This window comes from Euprymna scolopes, chromosome 6 (assembly GCF_053919585.1).
Source record: "Euprymna scolopes isolate OS-2025 chromosome 6, ASM5391958v1, whole genome shotgun sequence".
Taxonomy (NCBI): Eukaryota; Metazoa; Mollusca; class Cephalopoda; order Sepiida; family Sepiolidae; genus Euprymna; species Euprymna scolopes.
In genome coordinates, this window is record NC_136487.1 from 103,831,531 (window position 1) to 103,844,331 (window position 12,801).

Genomic DNA, 12,801 nt, shown 5'->3' on the forward strand with positions numbered 1-12,801 from the left:
AGCGGTAGAAGGATCCTACCATTTTTCCAGTAACCTTGGCAACAGATTTGATATACGCGTTCCATTTCAGATCAGGAGTAAAGGTCAATACCAGAAGCTTGTCAAAACATGGAACCTCCCCAAGACGAACGTCATCCATTTCAATTGATGCCAACTGGGGATCAGAGCGTTGATGATGTAAGGATAGAAGCTTGGTTTTAGATGCATTAAAAGTAACCAGCCACCTCTTCCCCTATTGTACCACGTGCTCAATATCAGAGGAGAGAGAATCAGGGAGAACTTTGTCATTTACGGCCTTTGATGTGTTGCCATAGATGGTCGTGTTATCAGCATAGATGTCAACGAATGATTTAAGTGTTTTGGGAGATCACTGATGAAGACCAGGAAGAGAGTTGGACCCAGGATGGACCTCTGAAGAACACCAGTGTTAATACTTGGAAGTAGGCCTTTATGCCATACCTTATAGAAGGCCTTTGATATGTCAAGAGCAATTGACCTAGAAAAGAAGCTTTTGTCAAGAGATTCACTAATCCTATAAGATATAACCGTTAGCACATCTGCTATAGATCTAGCAGAACAGAAACCATATTGCACGTCACTAAGAAGGTTATTTCTGCTGAGGTGGTTGACTACTTCTTTATTTAATATGGATTCCAGCAACTTACTCATGAAACACAGGAGACTTATTGGTCTGTTCTGAGAGAGAATTGATCTATAACCTGAGTTCTTGAATACAGGGCATACTGATGAGGTTTTCCAGGGTGAAAGTAATTCTCCTTGAGACAATGATTAAACAGTTTTATAAGTATGAGGCAAGTTCTAGTTGAAGCTTTTTCAACACTATTATTGGAATGCTGTCAGGGCCAGTTGCTTTACTGGAATCAATTTTCTTGATTAGCTTGACGACATCACACACAGATATTTGTATTGACCATTTCCGAAGTAAGGGGAGTTACTGACATTACAGATTTTTATGTCTTTACTAACATGTCTTTACTAACATTTAAGATTTTTATGTCTTTACTAACACTTAAGATTTTTATGACTTATCTATCATTTCAGATTTTTACGATTTTACTATCATTTCAGATTTTTATGACATTACTAACATTTCAGATTTTTATGACATTACTAACATTCCCGATTTTTATGACTTTACTAACATTCCAGATTTTTATGACTTTACTAACATTCCAGATTTTTATGACTTTACTGATATTTCAGATTTTTATTACTTTACTAACATTTCAGATTTTCATGTCTTTATAAACATTTCACATTTTTATGTCTTTACTAACATTTCACATTTTTATGACTCTACTGATATTTCAGATTTTTATGACTTTACTAACATTCCAGATTTTTATGACTTTACTGATATTTCAGATTTTTATTACTTTACTAACATTTCAGATTTTCATGTCTTCACTAACATTTCAGATTTTTATGTCTTTACTAACATTTCACATTTTCATGTCGTTACTAACATTTCAGATTTTTATGTCTTTACTAACATTTCAGATTTTTATGTCTTTACTAACATTTCAGATTTTTATGTGTTTACTGCTATTTCAGATTTTTATGTCTTTACTGACATTTCAGATTTTTATGTCTTTACTAATATTTCACATTTTTATGACTTTACTGATATTTCAGATTTTTATGTCTTTACTAGCATTTCAAATTTTTATGACTTTACTGATATTTCAAATTTTTATGACTTTACTGATATTTAAGATTTTTATGACTTTCCTGATATTTCAGATTTTTATTACTTTACTAACATTGCAGATTTTTATGTTTTTACTGATATTTCAGATTTTTATGTATTTACTAATATTTCCCATTTTTATGACTTTACTGATATTTCAGATTTTTATGACATTTAAGATTTTTGTGCTTTACTGCTATTTCACATTCTTATGTCTTTATTGACATTTTTAATTTTTATGTCTTTACTAACATTTAAGATTTTTATGTCTTTACTAACATTCCAGATTTTTATGTCTTTACAAATATTTCAGACTTTTATTACTATACTAACATTTAAGATTTTCATGTCTTCACTAACATTTCACATCTTTATGTTGTTACTAACATTTCAGATTTTTATCTCTTTACTGACATTTAAGATTTTTATGACTTTACTGATATTTCAGTTTTTATGACTTTACTAACATTTTAGATTTTATGTCTTTACTCATATTTCAGATTTTTATGTCTTTACTGATATTTTAGATTTTTATGTCTTTACTGACATTTCAGATTTTTATGTCTTTACTGACATTTCAGATTTTTATGTCTTTACTGATATTTCAGATTTTTATGTCTTTACTGATATTTCAGATTTTTATGTCTTTGATCACATTTCAGATTTTTATGTCTTTACTGATATTTCAGATTTTTATGTCTTTACTGACATTTCAGATTTTTATGTCTTTACTGATATTTCAGATTTTTATGTCTTTACTAACATTTCAGTTTTTTATGTCTTTACTGACATTTCAGATTTTTATGTCTTTACTAATATTTCAGATTTTTATGTCTTTACTCACATTTCAGATTTTTATGTCTTTACTGACATTTCAGATTTTTATGACTTTACTGACATTTCAGATTTTTATGTCTTTACTGATATTTCAGATGTTTATGTCTTTACTCACATTTCTAGATTTTTATGTCTTTACTCACATTTCAGATTTTTATGTCTTTACTCACATTTCAGATTTTTATGTCTTTACTGATATTTCAGATTTTTATGTCTTTACTCACATTTCAGATTTTTATGTCTTTACTCACATTTCAGATTTTTATGTCTTTACTCACATTTCAGATTTTTATGTCTTTACTCACATTTCAGATTTTTATGTCTTTACTGATATTTCAGTTTTTTATGTCTTTACTCACATTTCAGATTTTTATGTCTTTACTGATATTTCCGATTTTTATTTGTTTACTGATATTTCAGATTTTTATGTCTTTACTGATATTTCAGTTTTTATGTCTTTACTGACATTTCAGATTTTTATGTCTTTACTGATATTTCAGATTTTTATGACTTTACTGACATTTCAGATTTTTATGTCTTTACTGATATTTCAGATTTTTATGTCCTTACTCACATTTCAGATTTTTATGTCTTTACTCACATTTCAGATTTTTATGTCTTTACTCACATTTCAGATTTTTATGTCTTTACTCACATTTCAGATTTTTATGTCTTTACTGATATTTCAGATTTTTATGTCTTAACTGCCATTTCAGATTTTTATGTCTTTACTGATATTTCAGATTTTTAAGACTTTACTAACATTTTAGATTTTATGTCTTTACTGATATTTCAGTTTTTATGTCTTTACTCACATTTCAGATTTTTATGTCTTTACTGACATTTCAGATTTTTATGACTTTACTGACATTTCAGATTTTTATATCTTTAATGATATTTCAGTTTTTATGACTTTACTAACATTTTAGATTTTATGTCTTTACTCATATTTCAGATATTTATGTGTTTACTCACATTTCAGATTTTTATGTCTTTACTGACATTTAAGATTTTTATGTCTTTACTGATATTTCAGATTTTTATGTATTTACTGATATTTCAGATTTTTATGTCTTTACTGATATTTCAGATTTTTATATCTTTACTCACATTTCAGATTTTTATGTCTTTACTGATATTTCAGATTTTTATGTCTTTACTGATATTTCAGATTTTTATGTCTTTACTGGCATTTCAGATTTTTATGTCTTTACTGATATTTCAGTTTTTTATGTCTTTACTGACATTTCAGATTTTTATGTCTTTACTGATATTTCAGATTTTTATGTCTTTACTGACATTTCAGATTTTTATGTCTTTACTGATATTTCAGATTTTTATGACTTTACTCACATTTCAGATTTTTATGTCTTTACTGATATTTCAGATTTTTATGTCTTTACTCACATTTCAGATTTTTATGTCTTTACTGATATTTCAGATTTTTATGTCTTTACTGATATTTCAGATTTTTATGTCTTTACTCACATTTCAGATTTTTATGTCTTTACTGACATTTCAGATTTTCATGTCTTTACTGATATTTCAGATTTTTATGTCTTTACTGACATTTCAGATTTTTATGTCTTTACTGATATTTCAGATTTTTAAGACTTTACTAACATTTTAGATTTTATGTCTTTACTGATATTTCAGTTTTTATGTCTTTACTGACATTTCAGATTTTTATGTCTTTACTGACATTTCAGATTTTTATGACTTTACTGACATTTCAGATTTTTATATCTTTACTGATATTTCAGTTTTTATGACTTTACTAACATTTTAGATTTTATGTCTTTACTCATATTTCAGATATTTATGTGTTTACTCACATTTCAGATTTTTATGTCTTTACTGACATTTCAGATTTTTATGTCTTTACTGATATTTCAGTTTTTATGTCTTTACTCACATTTCAGATTTTTATATCTTTACTGACATTTCAGATTTTTATGACTTTACTGACATTTCAGATTTTTATATCTTTAATGATATTTCAGTTTTTATGACTTTACTAACATTTTAGATTTTATGTCTTTACTCATATTTCAGATATTTATGTGTTTACTCACATTTCAGATTTTTATGTCTTTACTGACATTTCAGATTTTTATGTCTTTACTGATATTTCAGATTTTTATGTATTTACTGATATTTCAGATTTTTATGTCTTTACTCACATTTCAGATTTTTATGTCTTTACTGACATTTCAGATTTTTATGTCTTTACTGATATTTCAGATTTTTATGTCTTTACTGACATTTCAGATTTTTATGTCTTTACTCACATTTCAGATTTTTATGACTTTACTGACATTTCAGATTTTTATGTCTTTACTGATATTTCAGATTTTTATATCTTTACTCACATTTCAGATTTTTATGTCTTTACTCACATTTCAGATTTTTATGTCTTTACTCACATTTCAGATTTTTATGTCTTTACTGATATTTCAGATTTTTATATCTTTACTCACATTTCAGATTTTTATGTGTTTACTCACATTTCAGATTTTTATGCCTTTACTCACATTTCAGATTTTTATGTCTTTACTGATATTTCAGATTTTTATGTCTTTACTGACATTTCAGATTTTTATGTTTTTACTGATATTTAAGTTTTTTATGACTTTACTCACATTTCAGATTTTTATGTCTTTACTGATATTTCAGATTTGTATGTCTTTACTGACATTTCAGATTTTTATATCTTTACTGACATTTCAGATTTTTATGACTTTACTGACATTTCAGATTTTTATGTCTTTACTGATATTTCAGATTTTTATGTCTTTACTGACATTTCAGATTTTTATGTCTTTACTGATATTTCAGATTTTTATGACTTTACTGACATTTCAGATTTTTATGTCTTTACTGATATTTCAGATTTTTATGTCCTTACTCACATTTCAGATTTTTATGTCTTTACTCACATTTCAGATTTTTATGTCTTTACTCACATTTCAGATTTTTATGTCTTTACTCACATTTCAGATTTTTATGTCTTTACTGATATTTCAGATTTTTATGTCTTTACTGACATTTCAGATTTTTATGTCTTTACTGATATTTCAGATTTTTAAGACTTTACTAACATTTTAGATTTTATGTCTTTACTGATATTTCAGTTTTTATGTCTTTACTCACATTTCAGATTTTTATGTCTTTACTGACATTTCAGATTTTTATGACTTTACTGACATTTCAGATTTTTATATCTTTAATGATATTTCAGTTTTTATGACTTTACTAACATTTTAGATTTTATGTCTTTACTCATATTTCAGATATTTATGTGTTTACTCACATTTCAGATTTTTATGTCTTTACTGACATTTAAGATTTTTATGTCTTTACTGATATTTCAGATTTTTATGTATTTACTGATATTTCAGATTTTTATGTCTTTACTGATATTTCAGATTTTTATATCTTTACTCACATTTCAGATTTTTATGTCTTTACTGACATTTCAGATTTTCATGTCTTTACTGATATTTCAGATTTTTATGTCTTTACTGACATTTCAGATTTTTATGTCTTTACTGATATTTCAGATTTTTAAGACTTTACTAACATTTTAGATTTTATGTCTTTACTGATATTTCAGTTTTTATGTCTTTACTGACATTTCAGATTTTTATGTCTTTACTGACATTTCAGATTTTTATGACTTTACTGACATTTCAGATTTTTATATCTTTACTGATATTTCAGTTTTTATGACTTTACTAACATTTTAGATTTTATGTCTTTACTCATATTTCAGATATTTATGTGTTTACTCACATTTCAGATTTTTATGTCTTTACTGACATTTCAGATTTTTATGTCTTTACTGATATTTCAGATTTTTATGTCTTTACTGACATTTCAGATTTTTATGTCTTTACTCACATTTCAGATTTTTATGACTTTACTGACATTTCAGATTTTTATGTCTTTACTGATATTTCAGATTTTTATATCTTTACTCACATTTCAGATTTTTATGTCTTTACTCACATTTCAGATTTTTATGTCTTTACTCACATTTCAGATTTTTATGTCTTTACTGATATTTCAGATTTTTATATCTTTTCTCACATTTCAGTTTTTTATGTGTTTACTCACATTTCAGATTTTTATGCCTTTACTCACATTTCAGATTTTTATGTATTTACTGATATTTCAGATTTTTATGTCTTTACTGACATTTCAGATTTTTATGTTTTTACTGATATTTCAGATTTTTATGACTTTACTCACATTTCAGATTTTTATGTCTTTACTGATATTTCAGATTTGTATGTCTTTACTGACATTTCAGATTTTTATATCTTTACTGACATTTCAGATTTTTATGACTTTACTGACATTTCAGATTTTTATGTCTTTACTGATATTTCAGATTTTTATGTCTTTACTCACATTTCAGATTTTGATGTGTTTACTCACATTTCAGATTTTTATGTCTTTACTGACATTTCAGATTTTTATGTCTTTACTGATATTTCAGATTTTTATGTATTTACTGATATTTCAGATTTTTATGTCTTTACTCACATTTCAGATTTTTATGTCTTTACTGACATTTCAGATTTTTATGACTTTACTGACATTTCAGATTTTTATGTCTTTACTGAGATTTCAGATTTTTATGTATCTACTCACATTTTAGATTTTTGTGTCTTTACTCACATTTCAGATTTTTATGTCTTTACTGACATTTCAGATTTTTATGTCTTTACTGATATTTCAGATTTTTATGTCTTTACTCACATTTCAGATTTTTATGACTTTACTAACATTTCAGTTTTTTATGTCTTTACTGACATTTCAGATTTTTATGTCTTTACTCACATTTCAGATTTTTATGTCTTTACTGACATTTCAGATTTTTATGTCTTTACTGATATTTCAGATTTTTATGTATTTACTGATATTTCAGATTTTTATGTATTTACTGATATTTCAGATTTTTATGTCTTTACTCACATTTCAGATTTTTATGTGTTTACTGATAATTCAGATTTTTATGTCTTTACTGATATTTCAGATTTTTATGCCTTTACTCACATTTCAGATTTTTATGTCTTTACTGACATTTCAGATTTTTATGACTTTACTGACATTTCAGATTTTTATGTCTTTACTGATATTTCAGATTTTTATGTCTTTACTCACATTTCAGATTTTTATGTCTTTACTCACATTTCAGATTTTTATGTCTTTACTCACATTTCAGATTTTTATGTCTTTACTGATATTTCAGATTTTTATGTCTTTACTCACATTTCAGATTTTTATGTCTTTACTGATATTTCAGATTTTTATGTCTTTACTCACATTTCAGATTTTTATGTCTTTACTGATATTTCAGATTTTTATGTCTTTACTGATATTTCAGATTGTATGTCTTTACTGATATTTCAGTTTTTTATGTCTTTACTCACATTTCAGATTTTTATGTCTTTACTGATATGTCAGTTTTTTATGTCTTTACTGACATTTCAGATTTTTATGTCTTTACTGATATTTCAGATTTTTATGTCTTTACTGACATTTCAGATTTTTATGTCTTTACTGATATTTCAGATTTTTATGTCTTTACTGATATTTCAGATTTTTATGTCTTTACTGCTATTTCAGATGTTTATGTCTTTACTAATATTTCACATTTTTATGACTTTACTGATATTTCATATATATATGACTTTACTGATATTTCAGATTTTTATTACATTTCAGATATTCATGTCTTTACTGATATTTCAGATTTTTATGTCTTTACTGATATTTCAGATTATTATTACTTTACTGATATTTCAGATATTTATGACATTTAAGATTTTTGTGCTTTACTGCTATTTCAGATTTTTATGTCCTTACTGACATTTGTAATTTTGATATCTTTACTAAAATTTCAGATTTTTATGTCTTTACTGATAAGTCACATTTTTATGAATTTACTGATATTTCAGATTTTTATTACTAACATTTCAGATTTTCATGTCTTCACTAACATTTCAGATTTTTATGTCTTTACTTACATTTCAGATTTTTATGTCCTTACTGATATTTCAGATTTTTATGTCTTTACTCACATTTCAGATTTCTATGTCTTTACTAATATTTTACATTTTTTGTGTGTACTGACATTTCAGATTTTTTTGTCTTTATTAACATTTCACATATTTATGTCTTTTCTTACATTTCAGATTTGTATTTGTTTTAGACATAAAAATCTGAAATGTCAGTAAAATAATAAATATCTTATATGTCAGTAAATTTAAGATATTAGTAAATATCTCAAATTTACTGACATATCAGATATTTATGATTTTACTGAAATTTCAGATTTTTATGTCTTCACTGACATTTCCCATTTTTATGTCTTTACTAATATTTCAGATGTTTGTGTCTTTACTAACTTGTCAGATTTATATGTCTTTACTGACATTTGTGATTTTTATGTCTTTACTGATATTTAAAAATATTTAAAATATCTGAAATGTTAGTAAAGACATAAAAATCTGAAATATCAGTAAAGTCATATATATATGAAATATCAGTAAAGTCTTTACTAACATTTCAGATTTATATCTGTTTACTGACATTTCAGATTTTTATTTGTTTACTGATATTTCAGATTTTTATGTCTTTACTGATATTTCAGATCTTGACGCCTTTACTGATTGATATTTCACATATTATTTCGTTACCGATATTTCAGATTTGTATTATTTTACTTAAATTTCAGATTTTTATGTCTTTACTAACATTTCAGATTTTTTTGTGTGTACTGACATTTCAGATTTTTATGTCTTTACTAACATTTCAGATTTTTTTGTGTTTACTAACATTTCAGATGTGTATGTGTTTACTAACATTCAAGATTTTTATGCCTTTACTAACATTTAAGAGTTTTATTTGTTGACTAACATTTCAGATTTGTATTATTTTACTTACATTTCAGATTTTTATGTCTTTACTAACATTTCAGATTTTTATGTCTTTACTAACATTTCAGATGTTTATGTGTTTACTAACATTTCAGATTTTTATGTCTTTATTAACATTCAAGATTTTAATGCCTTTACTAAAATTTCAGAGTTTTATTTGTTTACTAACATGTCAGATTTATATGTCTTCTTTGATTTTTGTGTCTTTACTGATATTTCAAATTTTAGTGTCTTTACTAACATTTCAGATTTTTATCTGTTTACTGACATTTTCGATTTTTATATCTTTACTTATATTTCAGATTTTATATCTTTACTACCATTTAATATTTTTATGTCTTTACTGATATTTCAGATTTTTATGTCTTTACTGATATTTCAGATTATTATTACTTTACTGATATTTCAGATATTTATGACATTTAAGATTTTTGTGCTTTACTGCTATTTCAGATTTTTATGTCCTTACTGACATTTGTAATTTTGATATCTTTACTAAAATTTCAGATTTTTATGTCTTTACTGATAAGTCACATTTTTATGAATTTACTGATATTTCAGATTTTTATTACTAACATTTCAGATTTTCATGTCTTCACTAACATTTCAGATTTTTATGTCTTTACTTACATTTCAGATTTTTATGTCCTTACTGATATTTCAGATTTTTATGTCTTTACTCACATTTCAGATTTCTATGTCTTTACTAATATTTTACATTTTTTGTGTGTACTGACATTTCAGATTTTTTTGTCTTTACTAACATTTCACATATTTATGTCTTTTCTTACATTTCAGATTTGTATTTGTTTAAGACATAAAAATCTGAAATGTCAGTAAAATAATAAATATCTTATATGTCAGTAAATTTAAGATATTAGTAAATATCTCAAATTTACTGACATATCAGATATTTATGATTTTACTGAAATTTCAGATTTTTATGTCTTCACTGACATTTCCCATTTTTATGTCTTTACTAATATTTCAGATGTTTGTGTCTTTACTAACTTGTCAGATTTATATGTCTTTACTGACATTTGTGATTTTTATGTCTTTACTGATATTTAAAAATATTTAAAATATCTGAAATGTTAGTAAAGACATAAAAATCTGAAATATCAGTAAAGTCATATATATATGAAATATCAGTAAAGTCTTTACTAACATTTCAGATTTATATCTGTTTACTGACATTTCAGATTTTTATTTGTTTACTGATATTTCAGATTTTTATGTCTTTACTGATATTTCAGATCTTGACGCCTTTACTGATTGATATTTCACATATTATTTCGTTACCGATATTTCAGATTTGTATTATTTTACTTAAATTTCAGATTTTTATGTCTTTACTAACATTTCAGATTTTTTTGTGTGTACTGACATTTCAGATTTTTATGTCTTTACTAACATTTCAGATTTTTTTGTGTTTACTAACATTTCAGATGTGTATGTGTTTACTAACATTCAAGATTTTTATGCCTTTACTAACATTTAAGAGTTTTATTTGTTGACTAACATTTCAGATTTGTATTATTTTACTTACATTTCAGATTTTTATGTCTTTACTAACATTTCAGATTTTTATGTCTTTACTAACATTTCAGATGTTTATGTGTTTACTAACATTTCAGATTTTTATGTCTTTATTAACATTCAAGATTTTAATGCCTTTACTAAAATTTCAGAGTTTTATTTGTTTACTAACATGTCAGATTTATATGTCTTCTTTGATTTTTGTGTCTTTACTGATATTTCAAATTTTAGTGTCTTTACTAACATTTCAGATTTTTATCTGTTTACTGACATTTTCGATTTTTATATCTTTACTTATATTTCAGATTTTATATCTTTACTACCATTTAATATTTTTATGTCTTTACTGATATTTCAGATTTTTATGTCTTTACTTATATTTCAGATTTTTATGTCTTTCCTAACTTTTCAGATTTTCATATCTTTACTGACATTTCATATCTTTAATGATATTTCAGATTTGTATGTCTGTAATGACATTAAAGATTTTTATCTGTTTACTGACATTTGTGATTTTTATGTGTTTACTAACATTTCAGATATGTATGTGTTTACTGATATCTCAAATTTTTATGTCTTTACTGACCATTAAAGATTTTTTAGTTTACTGACATTACAGATTTTTTTGTCTTCACTGGCATTTCCCATTTTTATGTCTTTACTAACATTTCAGATGGTTGCGTATTTACTAACTTATCAGATTTATATGTCTTTACTGACATGTTTGATTTTTATGTCCTTACTGATATTTCAGAGTTTTATGTCTTTACTGACATTTCAAATTTTTGTGTCTGTACTAGCATTTCAGATTTTTATGTCTTTACTGACATTTCCCTTTTTTATGTCTTTACTAACATGTGAGATGTTCTTATCTTTACTAACTTGTCATATTTATGTCTTGACTGACATTTGTTATTTTTATGTCTTTACTGTTATTTCAGAATTTTATATCTTTACTGACATTTAAAATTTTTGTGTCTGTACCAGGGTTGGATCAAATACTGACTTTTAACAATTGAAATACAAATACAAATACTTTCGTTTAGGTTACCAGAAATACAAATACAAATACTTTTATTCCTAACTCTAAAAATACAAATACAAATACTAACGCTAAAAATACAAATACAAATACTTTTATTCCTCAATCTCAAAATACAAATAAAAATACAATAACTGATTTAAACAATCTGAAAATATGCAAAGAAAAGAAGAAAAAAGAAGAAATATTTCCTTCCAAATTTGACATCTACATTACACTCTATATCATGTCCTTATTGTATTTTATCATCATTTGAGCTCTGAAAGTTTCCGGGCCAAGTTTGGCTCGCTCTGGGGTATAAAAATTACCAGCCTTGCTGAAAACTCTTTCAGATGGTGCCGATGTTGCACAGCACCCTAGAATATTTCTGGCGAAAGGCTTCAAAATCTTGAAGCTCTTGTTTTCCCGCCAGTACCTCAGTGGGTTGACGTCAAAAGCCAGAACACATTCTTCTAAGTAGGAATCGAGTTCTGCCTTTACCGCTGTAGTGTTGCTTATTGATGGACTTACATTTAGCTTCCCAGCTGGTGGCATGTAGGCAAAAAGACGAGGGCGTTTTGCATTCATGTCAGCCTCGTCTTGATTTGTGTTCACGGTCATGAAAAACTTCCTCTCTTGAACTGTGTTCTTCAAAGACAACTGAGTTGACTGCGAAATAATTAGGTCCACAATCTTCGAAATATTTTTATTTTTCATTTTTTCACATGACAGCCATGACAGCT

At 25.6% G+C, this 12,801-nt stretch overlaps 1 protein-coding gene and 1 long non-coding RNA gene across 8 annotated transcripts in view; one reads left to right on the plus strand and one right to left on the minus strand.

The window, feature by feature from the left end:
• The window catches only part of LOC145277829 (uncharacterized), a 432,180-nt gene that overhangs the window by 227,274 nt on the left and 192,105 nt on the right, over window positions 1-12,801 (minus strand). The window lies entirely within an intron of this gene.
• Window positions 1-12,801, plus strand: part of LOC145277830 (uncharacterized) — a 58,222-nt gene that overhangs the window by 30,789 nt on the left and 14,632 nt on the right. The window lies entirely within an intron of this gene.